We start from the raw sequence: 24,935 nt of genomic DNA, 5'->3' as shown, positions 1-24,935 counted from the left end.
GTTTTACAGATTTTTGCCCGAAGACTGAATCAAAATAAAATGAGCTGGATTTTACAAAAGCAGGACAAAACCCCCACTCTTTGGGAAGGCACGAGGTGCCCTTGGAGCGAGGAAGGCTGGATGCCACATGGATCTTTTCCCACTTTCCTTCCCTTTCCTGCTGGGGCTCCAGCTGCATAAACCCACCACATCTTAGTGGAAGGCTGTCCCCAGGGAAAAAGGGATTTTTAAGTCACTTGAACCAGCCTGATTTTGAAGGACTCAGCTGAATCCCACCCAGTGAGCCGGGCACACCGCGGCCACCCCGGCTCCAGCCTCTCCCTCCTGAGATTTCTCCCACTTACCAAAAGGCTTAAAGAGACCTCTGAGAATGAAAAGTGGAAAGAAAAAAACAAAAGACATATTATCACTGCCATATTCTGCTCCTATTTGTACTCTGGTTTTCCAGGGTCCCTAAATCCCACCAGAGGTCCAGACCTCCCCTTGCATCCCCCCCATCCCTGCCCTCCCCTGGTGCTGCAGCTCCCCCTGCCCCTTTCCAGACTCGAGCCCAGCTCAGCAACTCCACTGCATCAGTTCTAAGAGCGAGTGAAAAGATTTTTTTCTGCTGTATCAACTTCCAAAGAATTCCAGGGACATGATTAAATTCAACCCCAAAAGGTGAGCAACCGCCCCGTGCCCAGGGAGAAGTGAAAGCGAGCAGCTCACAGCCTGCAAAGCCTTTCTGCTCCTCGTATGTACCCTGGCATCTTGCCCAGACCTATTTTTAAGCCCATTTACTAGAAATCCCACAAATTAAAGGAAATACGGATAATGTTGTAAGAATCCTTTGGGCCAAATAAAAGCTACACATAATTTTCCTTGTGCATCAAGAGTAAGATCCTTAACCACAAAAACCAGATTTCCCCAAAGCTCTTTTGCAACAGTGAGAGAGAATCTTGTTTTGTAAAAAGTTGCTTTGATTCACTCCTGGATTACAGGGAGCTCCGCTGCCTCCCGGCCAAACCCGGGAGTGATTCCTGTTATGAAACAGAAAGGTGTTAGGAGAACACAAATAAATTAAACATCTCCAGCTCTGGAGTGGGGACTGCAGTGACAGCGAGGCACAGAGGGCTGTGGGGAGAAGCTGGGGGATGGCTGTTGGGATTTTTTCCCTCTGCAGAGGAGGTTTGGGTGGGTTTATCTCCCAGTTTCTCCCCAGCTGTGTGCTCACAGTGCTGGGGAAGGGTCAGTGTGCTGCAGAATTTCCAACCTGCCCTCCATCCCCAGTCCCCATTCCCAGCTGCATCCCAGTGCCACCCCCAGGATGGGGACAGGGTGGTGCCACCATGAGCTTTGCATCACCCCACTGAAGGATCTCCACAGCATCTCCTTGGGGATTTTTGGAGAAACAGTGATTTTTGTACAAAAATAAATATTTTTGTATCTGTCCCTGCATCTCTGAATGGTGACAGTGGGGTCTCTCATGGGGTGAGCAGGAAATAAAGGAGCATCCACCCACAGCAGGGCATTGGGAAGGAGGGCAGAGCTGTGTTCTACACAGCATCCACGATTTAAACTTTAAATAAACTCCACTAACAGCTCCTGGGCTGGGGTAGGATTAAAAAGAAACCAACAGCCAGATCTGTGTTTCACTAAAACTCATCAGATAAGCAGGAACAGCCCCAAAACGCAGCGAGTCAAAGCAGAGTTTGTGGTTAGTCCTGGCAGGGAGGGAATGAGGGGAAGGTGCTTCCCTTCCCCATCCTCACTCTCCTTCATCCCCAATGTCTTCCTCACAAACATTCCAGCTTCCTTTTAAAAAAGGAAAATAATTATGCGGGGGAATATCCCCTTCTCTCCTACAAACACACAGATATGAACAGTTAAACACACAACTTCGGGAACTTTTCCAAGATTTATATGTTTTGCATGGAAAGCAAATGTTGGTGGTTGGGTTTTTTTTTTCTCTCCTGCCTGGGAAAATATTTAAGTGCTAAGTTTATGGAGCCAAGTCCATTTATTCCTGGTTTATGCTGCTGCTCAGACAGAAGCAAATGAGTGATTTAGGCAGCACTGGGGGATGCAGCGCTGGCTGATGCCCGAGCCCCCAGCCTGGGGCTGTGTCAGCTTTGGGGATTCTGCCCAGTTTTACCCATGGCACAGGGTGGCAGGAGTGGCTGCAGGATGGTCACCCTTCCTTGGAGCACCCCAGGAGACCCCCAGGTCCCTCACAGCCCCACCAGTTCATCGCTGCTGTGCTTTTTGACGCAGTACAAGTCCTTTCATGGAAGCAACAACACTCGATTTGCATTTTCCTGGCCCATTTTACACCGAATCCCTGCCTTCGGATGGAAACTCCTCCCCGTGCTCCCAGCTCAGAGCAGCTCCCAGCTCCATCAGTCCCATGAGCTGAGGCTGTCCCATCCCTGGAAATGTCCCAAACCAGGTTGGACAGGGCTTGGAGCATCCTGGAACAGTGGAAGGTGTCCCTGCCCATGGCAGGGGCTGGAATGGGATGAGCTTTAAGGTCCCTTCCAATAAAAATCATTCTGGAATTCTATAAAACCCCCAAATCCACTCAGTCCCAAGCCTCAGCCACTTGCTCAGACCCGCAGACCTCTTCACAAGGCCCTCCAGCTTTTTGCAGCAAGCCAACCAGTGATTTTTGCCTCTACATTTCCACTTATTTGTGTATTTTTGCAAATCTTTCTGGCCAGTTAAACCAGAACCGTGGCGATTGCGAAATCCAGGAAATTTGCTGCAACGCTCTGCAACTCTTGCAAGGCAATTAGCCAAAACCTCACACAAATAAGCTTTTTTGCCACACCGTTCTAACCACCAAGCATTAACCCATTTTCTTAGGAAACGACATCTGCTGAAACAACTTCCTAATCTAGCAGCAGGCATGGAAAAAACCCACTGCAGTATCTCCAGTGCATGGTAAAGAGAATTAGCAGGAAGATTTGTCCTGCTCAGAGGGTGCTGACCCAGCCTCCTCTCACAGACCCTCTCCCTGGAATATTTATTTATTCCCTGGGGCAGGAAAAGGGTTAAGGTTGAAGGTTTTCCTGCAGCACTTACGTGTTTTAAAGACAGAGATGATGGGGGAGCAGCCTGGGGGCTCTGGAGCAGGGTTTGCATCCCTGAACCCTAAAGAATAAACAAACTACAGGGCAAAAGCTGTTTTACAAAATAAAGTAACAGTTTCCATTTCCTACCCTGGCATCTACACAGCTTTTTTTTTCCTGGGAAAATGGGAATATAAAGCCAATTTCCATGATTTGCCCTAGGAAAGACTGAAACCTCCACAGTGCATCCTTCTCCTCACTCCAGATTAAAACGGCAGCTACACTTCTGTGCCACTTGTTAGAACTCAATTCCTCCCTTACTCTCTGTCCCTGCTTTCTCCACCATCCCCAAATATAAATATAAATATAAATATAAATATAAATATAAATATAAATATAAATATAAATATAAATATAAATATAAATATAAATATAGTAAAGTAAAATAAAATAAAATAAAATAAAATAAAATAAATAAAATAAAATAAAATAAAATAAAATAAAATAAAATAAAATAAAATAAAATAAAATAAAATAAAATAAAATAAAATACTTTCTTTTGGGACTGAAATGGAAATAACACTGCTCCCATCTGTTGATAAGTCCAAGGGCCTGCACGGGGAGGAAAGAGGTTGGAAAGCTGAAAGGAAGTCAGGTGTTTGCATGGCTTTACTGAGAAATGAAATCCAGCTTTAAACACAGTAAATCGGAGACTATTCTGAATCACCTCTTGAATTTTTTAATGCTGCTCCTGGGAGCACTGAAGGTAAATATGTTAATTTGACTTCAATCATGGTGCAGGGAAAAAAAAACCAGCACACTGTATTAGTTTAGGGTACTAAGTCTTAAAACTATTCATGCATTTCTGCATATTTTATACTCAGCAAATAAAGTTCCAAGGTTCTATAAGGAGGCTGCAAAATTATTCTGAGTAAGCAATAATGAGCTGTGCATTATATAAGGCTGATACTAATGGTAATCTATTATTAAAATTTGAGAGTTATAGCAGCCCCATAAGAGTCCAAGAGCAGGTTTTCCTCCCTGGGAAGGGAGAGCAGCATCTGGAGCAGGGAGCTTGGCCAGATTTTAGGTTTTAGGGGACCCAAGCTGCACCCCAGGTCTTTGGGATAATTTGTCTCATGTGTAATTAATTTTCCACAGGTAGAACCCTGTCCCACTGCACAGGGACCATCCAAGCCACAGCAGGTTCGTGTTCCCAGCGTGTTTCATCCTCTGCCTGAGCGTAACAGAGCTCCCAAAACGCACCAGAAAATTCCCAGGACTCAGGTTTGTGTATCTGAGCCACCCCAGAGCCAGCCTGGCCCTCAATTCCTGCCGTGATGCCCCAGCTGGGCTGCACAGAGGGCAGGGACGTGTCCAGTAGACCCAGAGGGCTTTTCCTACCTGTCCCCTCCTGCCAAACCACCCCCAGGGCCTCCACAGAGCACCACCACACCCAGGGTGGCACCTGGGCTGGAAGGGGGCACATCCCAGTATCCTGCCCCAGGGGAAGGCTCCCTGCCCTGGGAACAGGGCTGGAACAGGACAGGCTCTAAGGTCTCTCCCAGACCAAACCATCCCATGGTTTTACAATGCTCAGCATCTTCAAGCCAAGCTTTGCTTGGTGCTGGACTTGTCCTGCTCCTCTCCCAGCCCCATTCCTTCCTGGACACAGATGCTTTCCTGGGGACTGCTGCCTCAGGATCCCTCCCTTGGTTTTGCATGGAATGCAAAATCGCCTTTTCCTGCGTTTCAGAGCGCCCAGCCAAGCTCCTTTCCCTCAAATGAAATTCTGCAGGAAGTGCAGATCCCGAAGGCAACGTTCTGCCCAGACCAGAGGATCACCAAGCATTATAATGATAATAATTATTATAACTCCAGGAGAAGCAAACTTAGCCTGAGACCTCTCTGCACCGAGAAGGATCTGAAACAGCCACGAGCTCTTCGCTCTCTCCACGCTGGTTAAAGGCACTGGGAAGGAAACCAAACCAGGGCAGGTCAGATCTGCTGGGTGTTCCTGGCACCCTCCTGCTCTGTGCCCATTCCTGAAGGAGTTAAGAGCTCCTCTGGGATGTAACAGGAGCTGGAGTTACTCACCCAGGCATGTCCGGATTGGTATCAACCGGGAGCTGCCTCTGAATGAAGTTGCCTTGGAGATGCAGCCAAAACCAATGACCAGATATTAACTTCTCACCACGGGCTGCCAAGGCAGGCAGAACGTGTGAAACCAGCAGGACACAGCTCCCAGCCAAGCTGGAACATCCGGATGCAACGTGAGGAGCCCCTGAGTCCCCCTGGAGGAGCAAAACTTTGTGTCTTTGCCCAAGAACAGGAGAAATTTGCCCTTGCAAGGCCAAGCAGGCCAAGGGCTGGCAATAAAACCCAGCTCTGGGACCTTCTGGAATGGGTAATTAATGTCCATAAGCAGGGTGATGCCTTGCCTTGGTTTAATTTTAAAGCTGATATTAAAGATAGCAGCTCACTGCTATTAAAGATACCAAGCTCCTTAATTCTTTCTGGAATCAGCTTCATAAGCAGAAAAAGCAGCATGGGCACCTTACCCAACGCAGCTGAAATGAGACATCACGAAACAAAACCATTAAGAAGGAGTTCAGAGGCTGGGCTGGAGCAGGATCACACATCTGCCTAAGGCACTTCCACTTCCAAGGGCAGGTTTGGAGGTGGGTGAGCAGGAAGGGGAGGCTGCCCCAGCCACCTGCTGCCTCCCAGGGCAGAAGGAAACTCAACTCCAGGCAGAGCTTTCTCAATCTCAGCTCAGAGCTTCCCTCTGTGCCCTCCTGAAGGTGCTCAGCCACTTCCCAAGGGGACGTGCCAGGAGGACAGCGGGGCACCAAAGCAACGCCAGCAGGCAGCACCACCAGGAGAGCATCACTACAGCCCACGGGTGGAACCCACCTCAGCTGCACCTCTCCTCCCTCCAACATCACCAACACAAGGGAAAAAAACAGCTTTCAACCATGGCAAGGCTCGCTCTGCACGAGAGAAATCAGAGTAGCCACTCCACGCCTGACATAGAGCCAGTGGAGACGCCACAAACTCTGATTTCCAACCCCAAGCCCTGATCTCCAACCCAAGCCCTGATCTCCAAGCCAAGCCCTGATTTCCAACCCAAGCCCTGATTTCCAACCCCAAGCCCTGATTTCCAACCCCAAGCCCTGATTTCCAACCCCAAGCCCTGATTTCCAACCCCAAGCCCTGATCTCCAACCCCAAGCCCTGATCTCCAACCCCAAGCCCTGATCTCCAACCCCAAGCCAAGCCCTGATCTCCAACCCCAAGCCCTCATTTCCACCCCCAAGCCCTCATTTCCAACCCCAAGTCCTCATTTCCAACCCAAGCCCTGATCTCCAACCCAAGCCCTGATTTCCACCCCCAAGCCCTCATTTCCACCCCCAAGCCCAGCCTCTGCAGGGGATGATGCTTTCCAGCCCCTGCAGTGAATCCACACAGGGCTGGACACCAAGCCCAGCCCCACCAGCAGTGCCCAACTGGTGAGACTGGGCAGTGAGGCCACCCTTGGGGCTGTGGGGGACATCACAGACCCACAGACCCAAAGAAAAATGGACACGTTCCCATCAGAACAAACACTTCCTTCCCATCCACACGCCAGCCCCTCGGTATTTTTTCCCTGAAGGAAAAACAGAAGATGCTTTCCATAAGCAGACGATTTCAGCAGCTAATTTTACCATCACTTATGGTCGACTTTATGACTAAGATTTCATGCTGACTATATTAATCCTGTCAAATTTCAGAGTGAGAGAGAAATGATACTGTATATTTTATGGCTGCAATAACTTCTAAGCCATTAGACATGCATGCTGACATGAAAGTAATCAAATTGATTTTTTCCTCTTACAATGAAGAACTTTGTATGAGCAAATAGTCTTTCTGGCACAGGAATGAAACGCCAAGAAGCCTGTGCTCACTCAGGAAATCAGGAAATTGCCACGAGCCATCGTTCAGAAATTTGAGTTTTCTGCTTACTCACATTTTATTGTCACCAAAGCTGAAAGGGATGTGTTAGTCAACCCAACGATCGACAAAAGCCAATGCCAGGGATAATCAGAGGGGTTTGAAGCCCTGTTAAATGCTGCAGAAGCTGCAGCTAATTGTTTTCCCAGCATTAAAGGCTCCCCTGTGCCTTTTTTAGCCTCATCAGACACGTTCTTCCCCTCGCTGCTCCTCGCTGGGTGGGCAAGGCAGAATGGATCAGGGGAAGCTGCTTTTGGCAAGTCCTGGAGACCTGGAAGTGTTCATGGACATCCCACAGGGCCAGAAGGTCAGCTGAAACAATTTTTAGATGCAAATAGGTCTTTAATCACAAATTCCACTTGCTTGGTGTTTGTTGAGGGTTCCAACACCAGCTCATCTCCACACCTCGACTCTGCCTCCCTAAAATCCCAATTTAAAACCCTTTAATCTGACCTGTGCATCAAGTTCTGGAGAAAGTCAGGTCAAAACAGAGCCAGGGTGGGCAGACAAGTGGCAGGGCAGAGGTGCCAGCCCGGGGTGTCCTGTGTGGACAGGGGCACACCTGGGCAGGGCAGGGGCTCTGCAAGCCAGGCCTTGCAGGGATGGCCCAAGAGGGCACACCTGGCAGGTGAAAAACCTGTGAAAAACCTGTTTTCTTCCCCTGCTGCGTGAGAACAGTTGGGTGTGAGAGGACAAGATCACAGAGGCTCAACATCTCCAAAGGCTCAGCAAGCAGAAGCAATTAAGTGCTGATAACACAAATAATGCAAGAGACTCACCTGGCACCCTGCGGGCACAGCCACGGCTCCTCTCCAGCCAAAAAAGTGTGAGATTTCCTTTCAGTTTTCAGTGGTTTTGTAGAATATTGGTAGCAATCATTAAATAATGCCAGATCTTTCAGACCAAGCCACCAGAAGGAAAAAATCTGGCACAGGGACGTGCTAGAGCTGCCTGAAGGCTCAAAGAAATATATATATATTTATATATATATACATATATGTATGTATGTCTTGGGTGAGCAAAATAATTACAGTTTTGGCCTGCATTTAGTTGCAAATTAAAAATGCTTTGATGGCTGTCTATCAATAACATTTATTTTTGGTTATGTTTTTCTTTTGGCTTTTTCTTTTTAAAAACAAAAAGAATTTAGAAATAGAAAACTGTAAAACAACAACTACATGGATCAGCTCATCCAAGACTTGCAAAATAGCAATTTTAGTGAATTCCGATTTTGGTGAATTCCAATTTCAGTGAATTCCTTTGTCCTTCCACACCAGATATTTGTAAAATAATCAGAAGGGAACCTTCCACTAGACCAGGTTGCTCCACCCAATGTGGCTTTAAGAAAAAAAAGTGTTTTTTGGGGATTGTTATTTTTTTTTTTAAGTTGCATCCAAGCAAAGCTCTCCCAGGAAAACCCAAACCAAAGCCCATCCCAGCACACTGAGCCCCACTATACAAGGCCCCTCCTGCTGCCCCTGGGATTCAGAAGATCCCAAATTCCAAATTGGTCCCGTCCTGACGTGGGGTGTGGTGGCCAGGAGAGGACCACAGTGAGCCACCAGCCCTTCCCTGGAACCCCCAGCAGGAAAGCAGCAAAACCCCGCCGAGATCCTGCTCCAAAGTTATTCCCCAAAGCCTCACAGAGGTAGGAGAAGCCTCCCAGGAGAGGCACAGAACAATATCCACGAGTTTCTCATGACCTTACGGAGATTGCCATGACAACACCGCTCCGATCCTCCAAACATGGGTATATTCATTTGCACTGGTGTGATTGAGAATAATTAGAGTGAGATTCCCTGAGCCGGGGAGTCACAGCCGTGCACGGCTCTGGCAGCAGGGCCCAAGTTTCAAGGGAAGCAGCCTCAAATTTAAATGTAAAAAAGAAAACCAACACAACACTCCTCAGAGCCGCGTGACCTAATTCATTATAAAGAATGTCAGTTAGCAAACCTTTTAAATAAAACATTAAGCTAGAGGTAATTTGAAGCCTTGTGGATTTTGTTTTACTCAATTATTTTCTAATGCTTCAACTTCAAGAATAAATATGCAGGAATCAAAAAGAGAAGAAAAAAAAAAAAAGAAGGGAATGCTAAGGGTTTCATTTAATTCTTTTTTCAGAAGAAATGAAGACATTCATACTAAACCAAAATACCCTCAACCAAGCTGGATTTTTAATTAAAACTTTTATGTCCTACAAGATTCTTCAAGGTTATAATATCTGCTCCCACATCGTGAGGCAGCATCACGCTCGCACAAGGGCGAGCCCGTCATCCACGTTAGAACAACCTGTGCTTTGCATTGCTGTAACTTATTTCCAGGACATCCACTCACAAATTAAAGCAGGTTGGAATGCTGTTTCTTCCCTGCCCCATCATTTCCATAACCACTTGCAATTTTCACTGTGTTGGGAAGAGTTTCCCTGCGGCAGACAGAGGCAGGGGATGATCACGCTGGCCTCTGCTTTGGTTTTGTTAATGCCTGGTGGTGAGAACACGGCTGGGGTGAGGCAGGTGGGGATGTAAAACCTGCAGAGGGTAAAAGCTGCTGCTGATGCTCACAGCCTGAAATGGGGTTAATTGGGAAAACAAAGGGAATCACAGAATCCTGGAGTAGTTTGGGTTGGGAGGGACCTTAAAGCCCATCCAGTGCCACCCCCTGCCATGGGCAGGGACACCTCCCACTGTCCCAGGCTGCTCCAAGCCCTGTCCATCCCAGCCTTGGACATTTCCAGGGACAGCCACAGCTTCTCTGGAAGGAGCTCGATGGACACTGCAAATGCTCCTCTAAGAAATACAACAAAACCAAAAAAACCAGCCACAAAGAGGCATCCTTTGAAGCAAAAAAAAAAAGAAGGTTTAGAGCTAAATATCTGATTTGATTTTGACAGCATCACTCTTTTCCAGAGGCTACCAGAAAGAGATTTGCAGGAATGTGCTTGACACTGCTCTGCTACAAGTCTGTGCTACAAAACATTCCAGAAACAAAGAAACCCAGAAGATAGAAAGATTCCTTTCCGCCACACTGCTCAGAATAAAACACCCCCTACTTTGATTCAGCCTTCCTTGTAATGTTTAAAGAAAATAAAGCCAGCTTTTCCCTGTAATTCACCAGGGGGTTCCAGCAGGGATCCCAGGATCAAGCAGCAGCTCCCACCCTGACCCCAGGAGATGCCAGGGGAGCAGAGGGCACAGCAAACTCCTGTAACCCCTCACTGCTCTGATTTCCACCTCCCAGCCACACCCTGGGGCCACTTTTGGGGTGTTAAAAGTTAAAAGTGTCATCGGGATAAAGGATCTGGTGCCGGTGGAAGGTGTGAAGGGCGGAATCCGGGCGCACATCGCACCCGCCCCGGCCCCGCTCGCACCCGGGGCTCCTTCTCAAGGAAGAAAACTCCAAATAAATCCATTCCTCTGCAGCAGGGAACAAACAGGGATTAGCATTCACCCGTTCATAACAGGGAAACCCTGCAGCTAGAGGTGGAGTCAGGCAGTGCCGGAACATCCAGCCTAAGTTGCTTGACGAATGCTAACTATGACTTCCAGCTTATTTATCTAATTTGGGTTGATTTTTAAATATTGATTTATCTAAGCAGACACAAAAAGAGAGCCTGAAAATTTCCCGTGTTGGTGAAAACTCTCCCCGTTGCTGTAATTCAATCTACATGTCTGGATATTACTGACTTTTCTCAATCACATTTGTATTGAGAAAAATTCAGGACCTCTGAAAAAATTCAGGAGCTCATTTTCTCAAAATGGTGTTAAGTGCCTGGAAAACGGGGTTCTACAGCAAATGAGCCTCTCCAAAGCTGACTATGATGCACAGCTTGCAAGTATTTTAGTCATTTACAATATTTATCAGGCTCTATTTTTGTCAATCAATCCATAACAAGAGCAGAACAGCCAATACCTATAAAACAATCCGCTCGATTTCGCCACGGTCTGGTTTCTGTGCGAGAAAGGGGCAGCTCTGAACTGATACAACCAGCTCATAACACACACAAAAAAAACACATGGAGAGGGATGAAGTCAGTGGCAAAATCCTCAATGGCTTCAGCTGGGCCAGGATTACCTCCAGGAACGTGCTGATGCCTGGAGAAACACAAGGAAGATGCCAAGGCTGGAGAGAAGGAGGCTCAGGGAAAATCTGAGTGCTCTCCACACCCACCTGACAGGAGGGAGCAGCCAGGGTGGGTCAGGCCCTGCTGCCAGGGAACAGGGACAGGAGAAGAAGAAGCAGCTCCTCGAGCTGTGCCAGGGGAGCTCAGGCTGGACACCAGCAGGAATTTCTCCATGGAAAGGGTGGCCAGGCATGGGCAGGGGCTGCCCGGGGAGTGTCCATCCCTGGTGGCACTTGGATGTGGCACTCAGGGCTCTGGGGATGGGTCACAGGCTGGGCTCGATGGTCTTGGAGGTTTTTTCCAGCCTCAGTGATCCTGTGAGGGCTGCAGGGGCAGGACCACCCATCCCACCACCCGTGCCTGGGGTCCAGCCTCCCACCACCCCTGCAGGGTGCTCTGACTGCTCCCAGTGATGCACAGGCTGAAACTGGTGATGCTGGGCTCCTGGGGAGTCTGTCCCTGGGAAATCCATCCCAGTCCTGCTCCCTGGAACTGCTGCTCGTGCTGAGGGCAATGCTGAGCATCCCCAGCCCCTGGAACACAAGGCACCACCCCACAATTTCAGGGAGCACCAAAGAGCTGAGACTATCAGAGCCTGGAATCGCCATCAGGACGGATTTGAAACAACAAACCGAGCACAAAAACCCTCCCTGCCCATCCCTGAACCCACGAGGTACCACGCACTCCCCCCAGCCCCAGCCCTGCTTTTAAAATTCAGCCTTTATCAGCTTGAGTTGAGCAAATCCAGTCAAAAGGCAGAAACGGATTGTGCTAGTAAGCAGAAAAACTGTTACATCTTCTGAATGTAATTTTGCCAAAAGCCTCTGCACAATTTTTTTTGTCACGCTTTGCATTATGAAGGAAATTTCTTTTTAGAAGAACAGGAGAATGATTTGCATAATATTCTTTGCAAGTTAATATCAGCCTCTGATAATGATCTCTGCATAATGCAAAAACGTTTGAGAAGACTGTTACAACACTAAGTAATCATATTTTAAATTATGTTTCCCTTTATAGAAAGGTGTTGCAAAAACACACAGACATGAAATCTGTCTGTTGAAGTCCCAAGAACCACCTGACCATCTTCCCACTATTCTACTGTTACAGATTGCAACACTGCCTTTCAAAATCTTACAAAACAAATTACGCTGCAACAGTCTGGCTTCACAGAAGGCAGAGCTTTTTCCTGTGCTGCTGCTCCAGCACATTACATTTCACAAGAGCCTCTGATGTGCTGCACGGGTTAAGCAAGGGCCCGGGGATGGAGCTGTAACACAACCCAGGAGGGTTCCCCCACCTCACAGTGCCACCCGGCAGAGGTGGCAGTGCCAGGGCATGCCACCAGAGCAGGGGACACTGGTTTAGCTGGGTGATTCCTGCCCTGGCCCAGCTGGCTGGCAGATGGAGCGCCGGGAATTCGGAGCGTGGCACCGCTGCAGGTGTCCCTCCCCGCAGGCAGGGATCTTCCCAAAGCTCTGTGAGGGATGAGGGGCTGGATGCAGCCACGAGATCCCTGCTCATGCTAATGGCTCGTGGCTAATTAGGTCAGGAATTAATGACAAAAGCAGAGGTGCAGGAGGAAGCCATTTGTCCAACTCTGCCGGGCAGCGTCCTGCTGGATGTGGCATCAGTGATTTCCCTCAGCCCGTCTCCAAAGGGGGATGTGGGTGGGAAGCTAATGCACAGGGATATTAAACACTTAATATGTCACTAAGAATTAACAGCCACAGCCAAGTGGTTTAAACCTGAGCTAACCTTCCCTGAGCCCCGAGGAACCGAGGGAGGCTCCCGGGACAGCCCTCGCACGAGGGGATGGAACCCAAAGCGGCGCAAGGAGAGACATCCTGGGACCAATCGTAAAAATGATGTAACTCAGATTTGGGGTGAGGCATGGAGCAGGGTCCAGGGGGTGGGCTGTGCTCCCAAGGGCTGTGCCAACACCAGAGTGTGTCCCAGAGAGCCACTGTCCCCAGGCTCTGGCCGTGGCACGGCGGGTGGCAGCGCGGCCAGCGTCACCCACACCTGTGACACGTTCAACAGGGCAGCATTCAGCCTGCACGGTGGGTGGTTCTTGTCCCACCTACAAAATCAAGACTAAAATTCAAATACCAGATCTAAACAGCCGAGGCAAGGAGAAAAGAGCCTCTGGGGATGTCAGTCTGAGCTCGCTGAGGCAGCTCAACCACTGCCCTGGGTACAAAACCATCCCAGACTCATCAGATCATTGCTCCCCTCAACAACTTCTGCTGTCTTGGAGAGTTTGTCCAATTACATCAAGCAATGGGCAGGAGAACAATCCTTCACCCCACCCCATCTCCCCTTTTCATACCTTTTGAAACAAGCTCCAAGCAGCTCCTTGCTACACCTCATCCCAGGCTTCCTCAAATGGGAAGTTGGGTTTTTCTTCAAAAAAACACCAGCAAATCTCTCCCTTTTTTTCCCCCAAATTGACATATCCATCCATACTGGTGGGTGGTACCACCAGACACAATTCCAAAGCTCCCAACCCACCTCCTGTCACCTGGACACCAGGAGGGAAAACTCCTCCCAAGCTGCAAACACCTCAGCACATGCGCCGGGGCGGGCACCAGGGTGTGGCAAACGCCCGAACCAAATATTTCCATTGCTCACGCTGCACCTCGGGTCTTACACAGCATTCCTGAGGCACACACCAGAGGTCAGGAGCAGGCTGCAGGGTGGGGAGGGGACACCAAAGAGCACAAATCCCTGAGGCACAGCCGGGGAGGCTGCAGGAGCAAGGCTCCGGCGGGGCTGGCACTTGGTGATGCTTCATAAATACAATTGAGCTGTTCTACAGTGCTTCAAGGATTTGAGGGGAAATACCACTTGGGAGCTGTGAAAAAGAGCCTAGAAATCATGACTGTCACTTGATAAAACCTTACTAGAAGAGTAGTAAAAGCCACTGGAATATTTTTGTTTCAAGTCACTTGCAACACTTTGCACTGTGGACATCACCAATGTGCCACTGTGTTTTGATGACAGTCAAGCAAAAAAAGATTAAGCTCCATGCTCTGCCCAGCTATGCTGGGGTGACAGCCTGGACCAGACACACACAGCCTGCAGGTCCTCTTGGTTTCTCCACCTCCTCCAAGTTGTGCTGCCCTCCTGTCCCCCTGCAAAGAGTTAAGTCCTTCCTCCTGCATCATTTCTCCTGCCAAATGCAGATTAGTCAGCAACTACTGCAGGATACACCTCTCCTAAGGCACTCACAAACAAAGCAACAGCCTGCTTGGGACCTTAAAGGGAACGTAAACGAGGAAACTTCCTAAACCTGATTGCAAAAATATTCATGAAGGTAGCCTGCAGCTGCTCTGCTGACGCTCCCACTGGCTCCCGAGGGAATGCAGAGGTGTGATGGACACTAAATCAGCGCTGCAAGCTGGAATTAGAACCCTCCAGTGGATCTGAAAACACCCAGAGCCAAACCCCCAACCTGGTGACACGGATTGCCCTCACTGCCCCACCCCGGAGCAAACCTTGGGATGGAGGCTCCCACTGCCAAAGCAAAGCACTGCAGGTACCCTGGGCTCGATCTGCATTTTTACAGATGCACAAAGAGACCAAACACCCAGCAGCCATCTGAAAGGCCAGTTATTAGATCACTTGAAACGAGCTGCAATGAAATTCCCACAGGTTTTATTGGACTACTGAGCTATTGATTCTGGTGTGCTTCTTGCTCAGCCTGCAGCACAGAAACTCACCCTGCTAGAGATCCCACCTGTGTGCTGGGCCAGAACATTCACTGAGAATATCCAGGGCTGCTTTTCCTTGCTCCCTCTTCCAGGGCCTGGAACTTTCCCTTCCCCTAAGGACATTTTAACTTGACTGGCACAAATGCTGCTGGTTTCACCCAAAGGCACAAACCCTGGGGTACCCCTGTGCCAGAACCCTCATCTGCCCAGCTGAGCTGGGACTAGGATGGCTCACACTCCCCCATTCCTGCCATAATTTGACAATTTTGGATCCCCAATTCTCTCAGGTTATAAATTCACGCGATGCCTCAACACGAAACAACGCCATTATAATTTTTTTTTTTTAATCCCACATAAAAAGGGAGTAAAACAATTAAACCCCAGGCTGTCTGTGTGTGCAGAGGCACCCCAGAGCTCCAAGGAAGCCCTTCCACAGGCTGCCCAAGCCCAGGTCCCTGTGATGTGATGCCAGCAGCACGCTCTGTGCTTCACGCCTCGCTTCCCACGGCACCAGCCCAGCCCCGGGAAAGTGCCAGCATGTTCTCCCGAGCCCTGCAGAAGTTTCAGCTCCAGTGGGCTCCCTGGCCAGCCCACCAGCACCCAGCCCTGCTCTCCTGCCCACCTCGGAATGCCAGGAGCAGGGAGAGCACAGCCTTGGGCAGGAGGCAGCTCTGCGGCTTCCATGGATCTGTTCAGCTATTTTCTTTTTTTTTTTTAAAAATATAAATAAATAAAAATTCATGCTTGCAGCATAAACACAAGCTGGGCTGGTGCTGCACTCCTCCCTCGGCGGGATGTGCTCATGCCTTGACTCCCAGCTCAGGCAGTCCTGAGGTGCATCCCTGCCTGGACAGAGCACACCCACCCTCCCAAAAACCCCAACGCCGCCCCACGCCGGCAAGGAGAGCTCCTCCCTGAAGGACCTGCCCTTCCCAACTCATCCAACAGCCCACACGAGGTGCAAAGTCCTCGGGCAGCACAGGCAAAGCTCTGGAGAGGGTGTCCAGGAGGGTGTAAGGCTCGGAGTGACCAGCACAGAGTGTTCTGGATGGGCTGGAGCCTTGGCGAGGCTGCAGGGCTGAGCACAGCCCATGGCCCTGATGCAGCCATGGCACGGATCCTGGGAGCTGTGTGGTGAGTCAAGTCCTGATGTTGGATTCACTACACAGCCTGGGAATTAGTCAATCCTCCTCTTTCGCCTGGGGAGGGGGGCTGGTCCCAATTCAAATATTGTGTAAGCCGAAAAAGAGCCTCTTATTTTAAAAAAAACCAACAAAACAAACCCAAACAGACAAAACGCAGAAATACTATTTTGGAGGGACTGGGGGAAGCTGAAGCAATAATGACAAACGATTCCTTGCTGCTGTCCTGTCCCCTTCCTCCCAGAGCCCTAAAAAGGCTTCTCACCATCCTGCTCCAGCCCTGCTCACGTTACAGGGATCAGGCAGAGCCCGGGGCTTGTGTCCTGCCCAAGGTCACGGTGACAGCCGAGCCAGCAGCACCAGGCTGCAGCTCCCCAGGCTCTGCCCAGCCTCTGACCCCGGCATTCCCAAATTCCCAGCCGTGACCTGGGGGAGAACACGGCTGGGCAGTGATGGAGCAGCAGGGCTGGGCTCTGCCGGGCTCATCTCCACGCAGAAATCCAAGGCAACCTTCCCAATTCCCCCTTCTTCCCCATTTCCCCTTCCTCCCAATTCCCCCTTCTTCCCAAGGCTCCTCTCTCTCCCTCCTCTTCTTCCCCCCAGTTCTTAAAATCCAATTATAGCACGACTCTCTCAGCAGGGGTCAGTGTGGAATAAGAATCGCCCGAGTTAATGGACATGAGACCAAGAAAGATTAATGCCTAAATGGTTTCAAAAGTTGTATGATGCCGATTTCATTAACATTTTAATTGTAATGTATCTTTTTAATCTTCTTTCACACTAATGGTTTTTATATGCTTCAAAAAAGAAAAGAAAAAAACTGCTGACAACAAAAATATCAACATACCAAAATTACCAGACGTAACTGAGTGCTGTAATGGGAACTGAATGAAACGCAGAAAACCATGTTAATGATGCATTAAGAGTAGAAACTGTGCTCAGACAAGAGTCAAAAATTCAGCCCTACACTTGCACGCCCTGACTTTGAACAGGGGCACCTTTCCCCAGGTGCTCAGCACGACCCCAGCAGCTTTACCAAATGCAGAGGTTTATCCAAAAAAAGAAAAAAGCTGCTGGCAATTAATCTAATTTAACCAGGGTGACAGAGAGGAGCAGCAGGTTCAGGGGAGGAGGAGGATGCTGTCCATCCCCTTCTCCATGAATGGCACTGCTGTGGTTGTCACCACTCCCTGGGCTCAGGGACCTCAAGCACAGCAGAATTCCCAGACAGGAAAGATGCTGGTTCCAACCGTGCAAAATTTTATTTTACTTAATTAGAAGACAATTAAACCTAAGCAATAATGTTTCATTAAGCATGGGCATGTATTGATGATGCTGGCATGGATAAACGGAGGCACAGAAGGAGCAGATAATTGGGGAGCAGACAGATGAAGTTTGAAACAACTTTGGTTAGTAGAAATGAGTGAGAGAAATGGTTCTGTCACCTGCCCTGAGGCCAAGCTGCAGCTGCAAAAGCCACAAAGTTTTCCTCCCCAGTCTATCAGAACTTCTTAGAAGGGAGAAGATCCAGTCAGAGGGATTCAAAACCTCCCCGTGCCCATTAGGAAATCATAATCCCTAAGGCTGCCATGAGTATGTGATTCCAGCCACAACAGAACAACCAAAATGCACATTATCCTGCTCAGGTTTAGTCCTTTAAGGCTGCTGCAGCTGCTGAGACACTGAGGGAGGTTCCCAGTGAAGGGACACCTATGGAGAGAGGTCACTCCTGCTTGTGGGAATTTCATCCCACAGGATCTCAGCCATGGAGCAGTGCCTCTGCCAGGAGGGGTCTGTACTCCCCCAGGGCAGCCAGGCTCGTGCATCCCACTGGAAGTGTCCCAGCAAGCCCCATCTGCCTCTTCCCTTGGGAATCAAATCCTTTCATCCACCTTCAAATGTATGAATCCTCACCCCCCATCTCCTTTGGGCACCTGGCCATTGCCTTCTGCATGGCACACCACGAAACACCAACCTTTATTTATGCCTCATGTTAACCCTCTGTGGAGCATCATCCCACCAAGCCCAGGAGGGCCAAAACCTTCTTATTATCACCCCTTTTGCCCCATCACTGCTGCCCAGCCTCTCCTCCAGCCTCCCTGCAAGGATTGATGTTCTCTCCTGCTCCCCTAACGCTTCACATAATCCCAGCGTAAATGTTTGTCCTATGACAGGGAGAACTGGCATGTAAAACATGTCCCCCCACACAAAATGTATATATATATATATATATATATATATATATATATATATTTCCCAGGCTGCCATATGCTTCCCAGTGGATGCCACGGCGGGAAGGCGCGCGTGGAGCGGAGCCAGCGCTGCCACCCGCACGCAGGACCCTGCTCCACCTCAGCCACTCAACCCCAGCTCCTGGCACGGGCTGTGCTGCCCAAATCCAGCCCCAAAACACCCAGGGGTGACAAACACCTGGCTGCTGTCCCCCGGTCCGGACATCCAGAGCAGCCCCGAGATGCTGCAGGGGGGAGGAAAAGAGGAATTTTCCTCCTGTTGGTTTAATGAACGATGAATAGATGCTGCCGATGGCTTTATGGCCGTGGGGATGACACCGGGGAGGTGAAGGGTTTAATCTCGTCCTGGTGACTATATATGGTCACTGTGATGGAGCCACCTCCCTCTGCTCACGCTCTGCTGCCCTTGGCTCCTGGCACTGGGCTCGCTGCAAACTGGCAGGGCCTGGGCACGGCGCCGGCGCGCCAGAAGTCAGCAGACTCCCCACGTTCCTGTGCTCTCTCTCCCCCTTTCCCAATTTTTTTTTTTTCTGGCTTGCAAAAAAATCTTTTATCGGTCAAAATCCAGAGACAATGCGCAAATACTCAAGGAAAAAAAAAAACAAACCTTAAAACATTTTAGGAGTGCTTTATAGGGAATTGTTGCACAAAAAAACCCCACAACCTGTCAAGTTACTTATGCTTAAATGTACATTTCATGTACATAATCACTTATGAAAAAAAAAAATAAGATGGATCTTTTGGTGAAAAGTGTATCTATTTATTCAGCCCACACAGGCTGGTTTGTTAGTGCAGGCTAGTTCGTGGCTGCCATTCCTGCCCCCCCATCCGCCCACCTAGGGGAAAAAAAATGCACTGAAGTATTTGTCTTCATAGGAAACGCAACGCCAAAAAATGTACTTGACAGGCAAAATGCTGTGAAAAGTCTGCCGTGAGGACCTCTGAAAAGCCTGAGGCCAAACTGCGAGCAGCCCCGGGAACACACACAGCACAAAACCTGTGCCAAGGGCTATTTATCTTCATTTTATCCCACGGAGCCACGAGCTTGCAGAGGGTCTTGGTCACCGTACCAAAGAGCTGCTCTGGTCACCGCTGTCCCAGCAGCAGCAGCAGCATCCCCCATCCCTCCTGCCCAGCCTGGATCCGTGGGATCCTCACCAGGCTGAACCCTCAGCAGGGAGCAGGAGGAAGCTCCACAGGCTGCTTCCATCCTCTGTCCCAGCAGAAGGATTTTTATTACCTCCGTCCCCATTTAGGAGTAACCACATGACAAACCCGAGCGCAATCCCGCCCGGGGAGCTCGCCTGGGATTGCCTCTCCCTCCCCGGGAACACGGCATTTTAGCAAGTTTTCTCTTCACAGCAGAATTTGTGGCTACAAGGAATGTAAGATTTAATATTTTTTTTCTCTCAGATTCCTGTTCTGCCTCCAAACATTCACTTAAAAACAAGTTGAACTTAAAAAAAAAAAACCCCAACAAAAAATAAACCGCTAATGAATCACAGTTCCTAGCAAATGAGCAATTGCAGTTGACACAATGAATTATGCCTGAAGCAAGCTGGGAAACATATTTTGCAAATGATCTCATCCACAGGCAAACCTGGCATGACACTTGATTTGCTAAAAAAGACACAAAGCCTGTCAAAATTCCTGTCACTCCGCAAATAAAGTCAGGTAGAGAAAACCAACAGCCTCACCCTCTTTTAAGCACGCTTCACCTATTTCTCAATTGCTCTACAGGCTTGATTTAATAAAATAAAATAAAAAAACTCCACACGCCCTCCTGAAGGTGTGCCTGTCCCAGTGGGTGCTGAGGGCGATGGGATCTGCTGCCACTTCCCTGGATGAGGGATAAATGGGCTGGGAAGCTGCTCTGGGGATGCCAAGCACAGGCTCAGCTCGATTTCAAGCCTAATTGCAGCAAGATACGATGCTCGCTCTGGCCATTAGGTATGGCAGGGAACTCACAATTCCCTTTCATTTCCTCCAGCTGAATGCCTGGGGTTTATTTTTTTTCACTGCGTTCAAGTAAACTCAAAGGTTAGAAAAGAGAGGGGGAAAAGCCACCCAAGTGCAGCCCCCCTGCTCCTCAGCATCCCTGGAGCTGTCTCGGAGCAGGTCCCTTTGGCCCAGCACATCCCACCCTATTTCCCCACCTGAAAAGCTGCTGGCTCAGAAAACCTGGAAAAATTCAAAGCCATGGCTGAATCCTCCTTCTAACCCCATTTTGTCAGGCTCGAGTATTTTTAAACACAGAGCAAAGCAGGAGCCGAGTCCCAGCACTCTTTCCCAGGTTGTTCCATGATGTTTGTCCCCAATCCATGTCACCCCAGTGGTGCTGTGCCAGCTCTGACCCCATCCCTGCCAACCCCACAGCCCTCCAGAAGGGCAGGGACCACGGGCTGTGTAACAAAACAGCCTGAAAGAATTATTTCCCTTCCAAGGTGAGCTGGGTTGTGTCCCCAGCCTGGAAAGCGCGGTCTGGAGGTTTCTCCCAAGCCAGCCCAGAGCTCCCCGGGTGGATCAGGCTCTGGCAGGAGCTTTGTTGCTGTTTCTTCCCTGGCCAGCAATGCTGCAAAGTGGCCTCGCTCCTCCTGACACCTCCAGCTGGGCTCTGAGCCAAAGCCCAGTCCAGAGGGACTCACCTGGATGCTCCAGCCAGGCTCAAGTTCAAGGAGAAGGGATTTTCCTTTCCTGCACTTACAAGGAGTGAGGATGTGTCCCCTCGAGTGTGGGGACGCTGCCCTGTCACTGGCACCAGCTGAGAGGAGCCAAAATCTGCCTCCAACTCCAGCAGGCTCCCTCAGGAAAGCACAGTCATGGCTGGGGGAGCTAAAAGGCTTTTATATTGCCAGAGGTCTCCAAAAATATCACTTCCAAAGCGATCCAGCATCAACGCACGCATCGTGGCTAATGGCATCCATCTCTCAGAACAAAGCGGGGCTCTGGGAAAAGCTTGGGGAGCCCTGGACAACATTTTGGGAGCACTGCCCTGCCCAGCCACGGCCCCACCAACACACAAACCACATCCCTGGCCCCTGTGGGACCCCCTGCTCCTGCCCTGATGCCCGGCTTTACTCTGCTCTCTGTAATTGCAGCCACCTTGGGAGGGTTTTTTTGACAGATTTTAAGTTTCAGAAATCCATCCTTACCCTCCAGTGTCCCAGTACGACAGCTTTTACCCAGTGAAGCCTTAATTAAAAGGCCTCTGCGGGAGGAAAAAGCCCAAAACACAGCATTTACAGCCACAGGAGGACATTTACTCTCAGGAGGGAGAGGATGAGACCCCTAATTTTTTTACACTTGCCACTTCAAATCCAAGCATTACCACCTCCATCATCCCCACCTCGGGGTCACAGCCTTGCTGGGCAAACCACAGCGAGTCAGGCCGTAAGGAACAGCTCAGCTTTGCTCTTTTTAGTTAAAAGCTTTCAGAATTTCAGCGCGGGCTGTGACTCTGGCAGGAAATTCGGGGTGAGGCGCACTGGGATGCTGCACTTTGGAGCAGCCCCGGCTCTCCCGAGGACCCCACTGGCAGCATCCCCACGGAGCAGCAGCAGCAGCAGCAGCAGCAGCAGCAGCAGCAGCAGCAGCAGCAGCAGCAGCAATCATCCCGGTTTGTTTACCGATCCCAGCTTCTCCTGCTGTTTAATATTTCAGCTGGAGAAGGTGAGCCGGCACGCCAGCCCCTCAATTACGCAGGGCGAGAGGCAAACACTTGGCAGGCAGCGAGCACATCAAGCTGCCCACAAGCCTCGCAAATGCCTCCGGAAAGGAGGAGGGGAGAGGGAAAAAGAAGAAAAAAAAAAAAAAAAAAGGGAATATTCAAATTAATGAGCCGGCGGGTAATGGAGACTTGGCTGGAAGTGATCCTGCACTTCGCCGTGGGCCGGGCCGGCGGGGCAGCAGGCGATGCCGCTGGCTGGGCTCTCCTAGGGCAGCGGGGATGTTTGGAGAAGTCCTTGAGCGCTGGAACTCTGCGGCTGCGGCGGGCAGGGGAGCCCAGCCCAGCGCCCATCCCCGCTCCCGGAGCGGCTCCGGCCCCCGCGGGGTCCCCGCTGGCACCGGGCACGTCTCACCCGTCCGAGGGCAGCCCCCCGAGCCCCCGCCAGCCCCCGGCTCGGGGGTCCATCCCCAAATTTCAGGGTTCGGCCGCGTTTGGGGTTTCAACCTCTCCCTTTTCGCAGCGTTTCCCTCCCCTGGCAGCAAAGTCGGAGCCTGCGCTTCCCTGATCCCCCAAGCGCGCCCCGCAGCCCCGGGGGCTCCCCGCACCCCCCGGTCCCCACCGTGCCGCAGGAACCCCCCGAGCCCCCGAGCCCGCTCCCCACGGCGGTACCGGGGCACGGCCCCGGCGGTGCCCGCCCCTCCCCGCACCCCCCGGCCGGGACCCCCGGGACCCCCGGGACCCGCGGGGCTGCGGGGAAGGGCGCGATGTGCGTGTCCCCCCCAGCCCAGCCCGGCCCAGCCCAGCCCGGCCCGGCCCGGCGGCGATGCGGGCTCGGCGCTGTCCCGGGCGCTGCCGGGGCCGGTGGCGGGGCCGGGCCGGGCTCGGGGCCGGGCCGGGGTCCCGGGGCTGCGCTCACCTGCGGGGCGCCGGCCCCCGAGGCTGCCCTGGGCCTGACGCGGCGGGGCCGGGCGGCGGCAGGAAGTGATTCCAGCCGCTCCTCACATGGACTTTCCCTGACCTCGCCCAGCAGCGCCGGCAGCCGCCGCACAGACCGGCCCGGCGGGACCGGCACCGGCAGCGGCTCCGCGCCAGGGCCGCCCGCGGGGCGGGGGCGGGCGGGGGGCGGCCCCGGCCGGGGGCACCCGCGGGAGGAGCCGGGGGCGGGACCGGCCGCGACACCCCCAGAGCCCCCGGCCCCGGGAGGGGCGGGCACGGCCCGGAGCGGGGCGGGAACCGCGGGGCTCGGGCTCCTGCCTTCGCCTCCGAATGGGCTCTACTAACTTTATTTTATTTTATTTTATTTTATTTTATTTTATTTTATTTTATTTTATTTTATTTTATTTTATTTTATTTTATTTTATTTTATTTTATTTTATTTTATTTTATTTTATTTTATTTTATTTTATTTTATTTTATTTTATTTTATTTTATTTTTTATTTCTATTTTTTATTTTATTCTATTTTATTCTATTCTGTTCTATTTTATTCTATTTTTTATTTTACCTATTTTATATTTTATTTTATTCTATTTTATTTTTAAAATTTTGGTTTATTTTTATCTTACTTTTGTCTGTTTTATTTTTATTTCAGTATATTTTATTTTTATTTCATTTTATTATTGCTTAATATTTCATCTCTTTCTTTTCTTTTCTTTTCTTTTCTTTTCTTTTCTTTTCTTTTCTTTTCTTTTCTTTTCTTTTCTTTTCTTTTCTTTTCTTTTCTTTTCTTTTCTTTTCTTTTCTTTTCTTTTCTTTTCTTTTCTTTTCTTTTCTTTTCTTTTCTTTTCTTTTCTTTTCTTTCTTTTCTTTTCTTTTCTCTGTTTAATTGTCAATTTCCCATTGCTCTTTCAGTTTTTAAAATTCCATTTATTTTATCTGTTTAAATTTTATTTCTTTATTTTTCTTTCCTTTAATTATTTCCTTCCTGATTTCCTTTTAATTTCTTTTTTTTTTTCTTTTTTACCTGATAATTTATTTTTTCTTTTTATTTTTTGGCTTAATTTATATTTTTTCTTCATTCAACCTCATCCCTGTTTATTTTTATTTACCTTTATTACTCTAATTATTTCATTGCATAATGAGCTTCCATCCCCAGGAAAACCCACCGGAGTTTTGGTTTTTATCCCAGCCCAGATCTGGGGTCACAGGGAGGTGCCCTGGGCTGCCCCACAGCTCCAGGGCTGCTCCTCTCCCACCCCCTCCTCCCGCAGAAAAAGCCTTTAAAGCATCACAAAAAGCAGAGTGATCTCAGCTGGGACTGCTCGAGCCTTGTGGGCACATTTCCATTCCAAATTTCATCCTGTAGCCTGAAAAAATAAAAAAAAAAGTCCTTTTGCTTTGTTGCCTCCCTAAGCCCAAAATATTAAAATCAGCAAATTTGCATGATGAAAGTGTGCAGCGTTGGCCCTACGTCTGCTAAAGGAATTTCAAAGGACTAACAAAAAACCTCTTTAAAGCAGGAGCCTCTTGCTGTCTGCTTTGCATGCGAGATTATGTCGGAACTTCTTTGAATCTGGAAGTTTCTTTCCCCTCACACCCGTGAACATTCATCATTTCGAGGCTGCCTTAAAATCCGCAGTGAAATATCCCCATATTTTAAAAATCAGCATTGAATGCCTAGAACTGCTCAAGGCTGAGGAATTTCATTAGCACTTGACACTTTAAAAAACAGTGTCAGGTCAGGACAAACACATTTGCTTTTCTGCTCAAGATAAATTTGGGATTTTTTATTTTTTTATTTATTTTTTTTTTAGAAATGATGCATGAGAAATCTGTCCCCAAACCTCATTCTGAGGCAGAGCAGCCGTACAACCCTCCTGGTGTGCCAATCCCAGCTCCTCTGCCTTGGCTCTCACTGAAGCATCCCAGCATCAGGAAAAAGTGATAGGAAAAGGGGGAATGGTTCCAGCTGAGAGAGAGCAGGGTTAGAAGGGATTTTTGGGAAGAAATCGTTCCCTGGGAGGGTGGGCAGGCCCTGGCACTGAGGAGCTGTGGCTGCCC

General features: G+C 49.7%; 1 protein-coding gene across 1 annotated transcript in view; it reads right to left on the bottom strand.

Annotated features, from left to right (window-relative positions):
* The window catches only part of NACC2 (NACC family member 2), a 56,190-nt gene extending 33,143 nt beyond the window's left edge, over positions 1 to 23,047 (bottom strand). The window contains exon 1 of the mRNA XM_063410142.1: positions 22,853 to 23,047. The gene's annotated coding sequence lies outside the window, so the exon portion shown is untranslated. The remainder of the gene's footprint in view (positions 1 to 22,852) is intronic.
* Between the last annotated feature and the right edge of the window lie 1,888 nt (positions 23,048 to 24,935).

The sequence above is a fragment of the Prinia subflava genome, chromosome 12 (genome assembly GCF_021018805.1).
Source record: "Prinia subflava isolate CZ2003 ecotype Zambia chromosome 12, Cam_Psub_1.2, whole genome shotgun sequence".
Lineage (NCBI taxonomy): Eukaryota > Metazoa > Chordata > Aves > Passeriformes > Cisticolidae > Prinia > Prinia subflava.
This window is presented reverse-complemented; position numbering and strand designations above follow the sequence as displayed.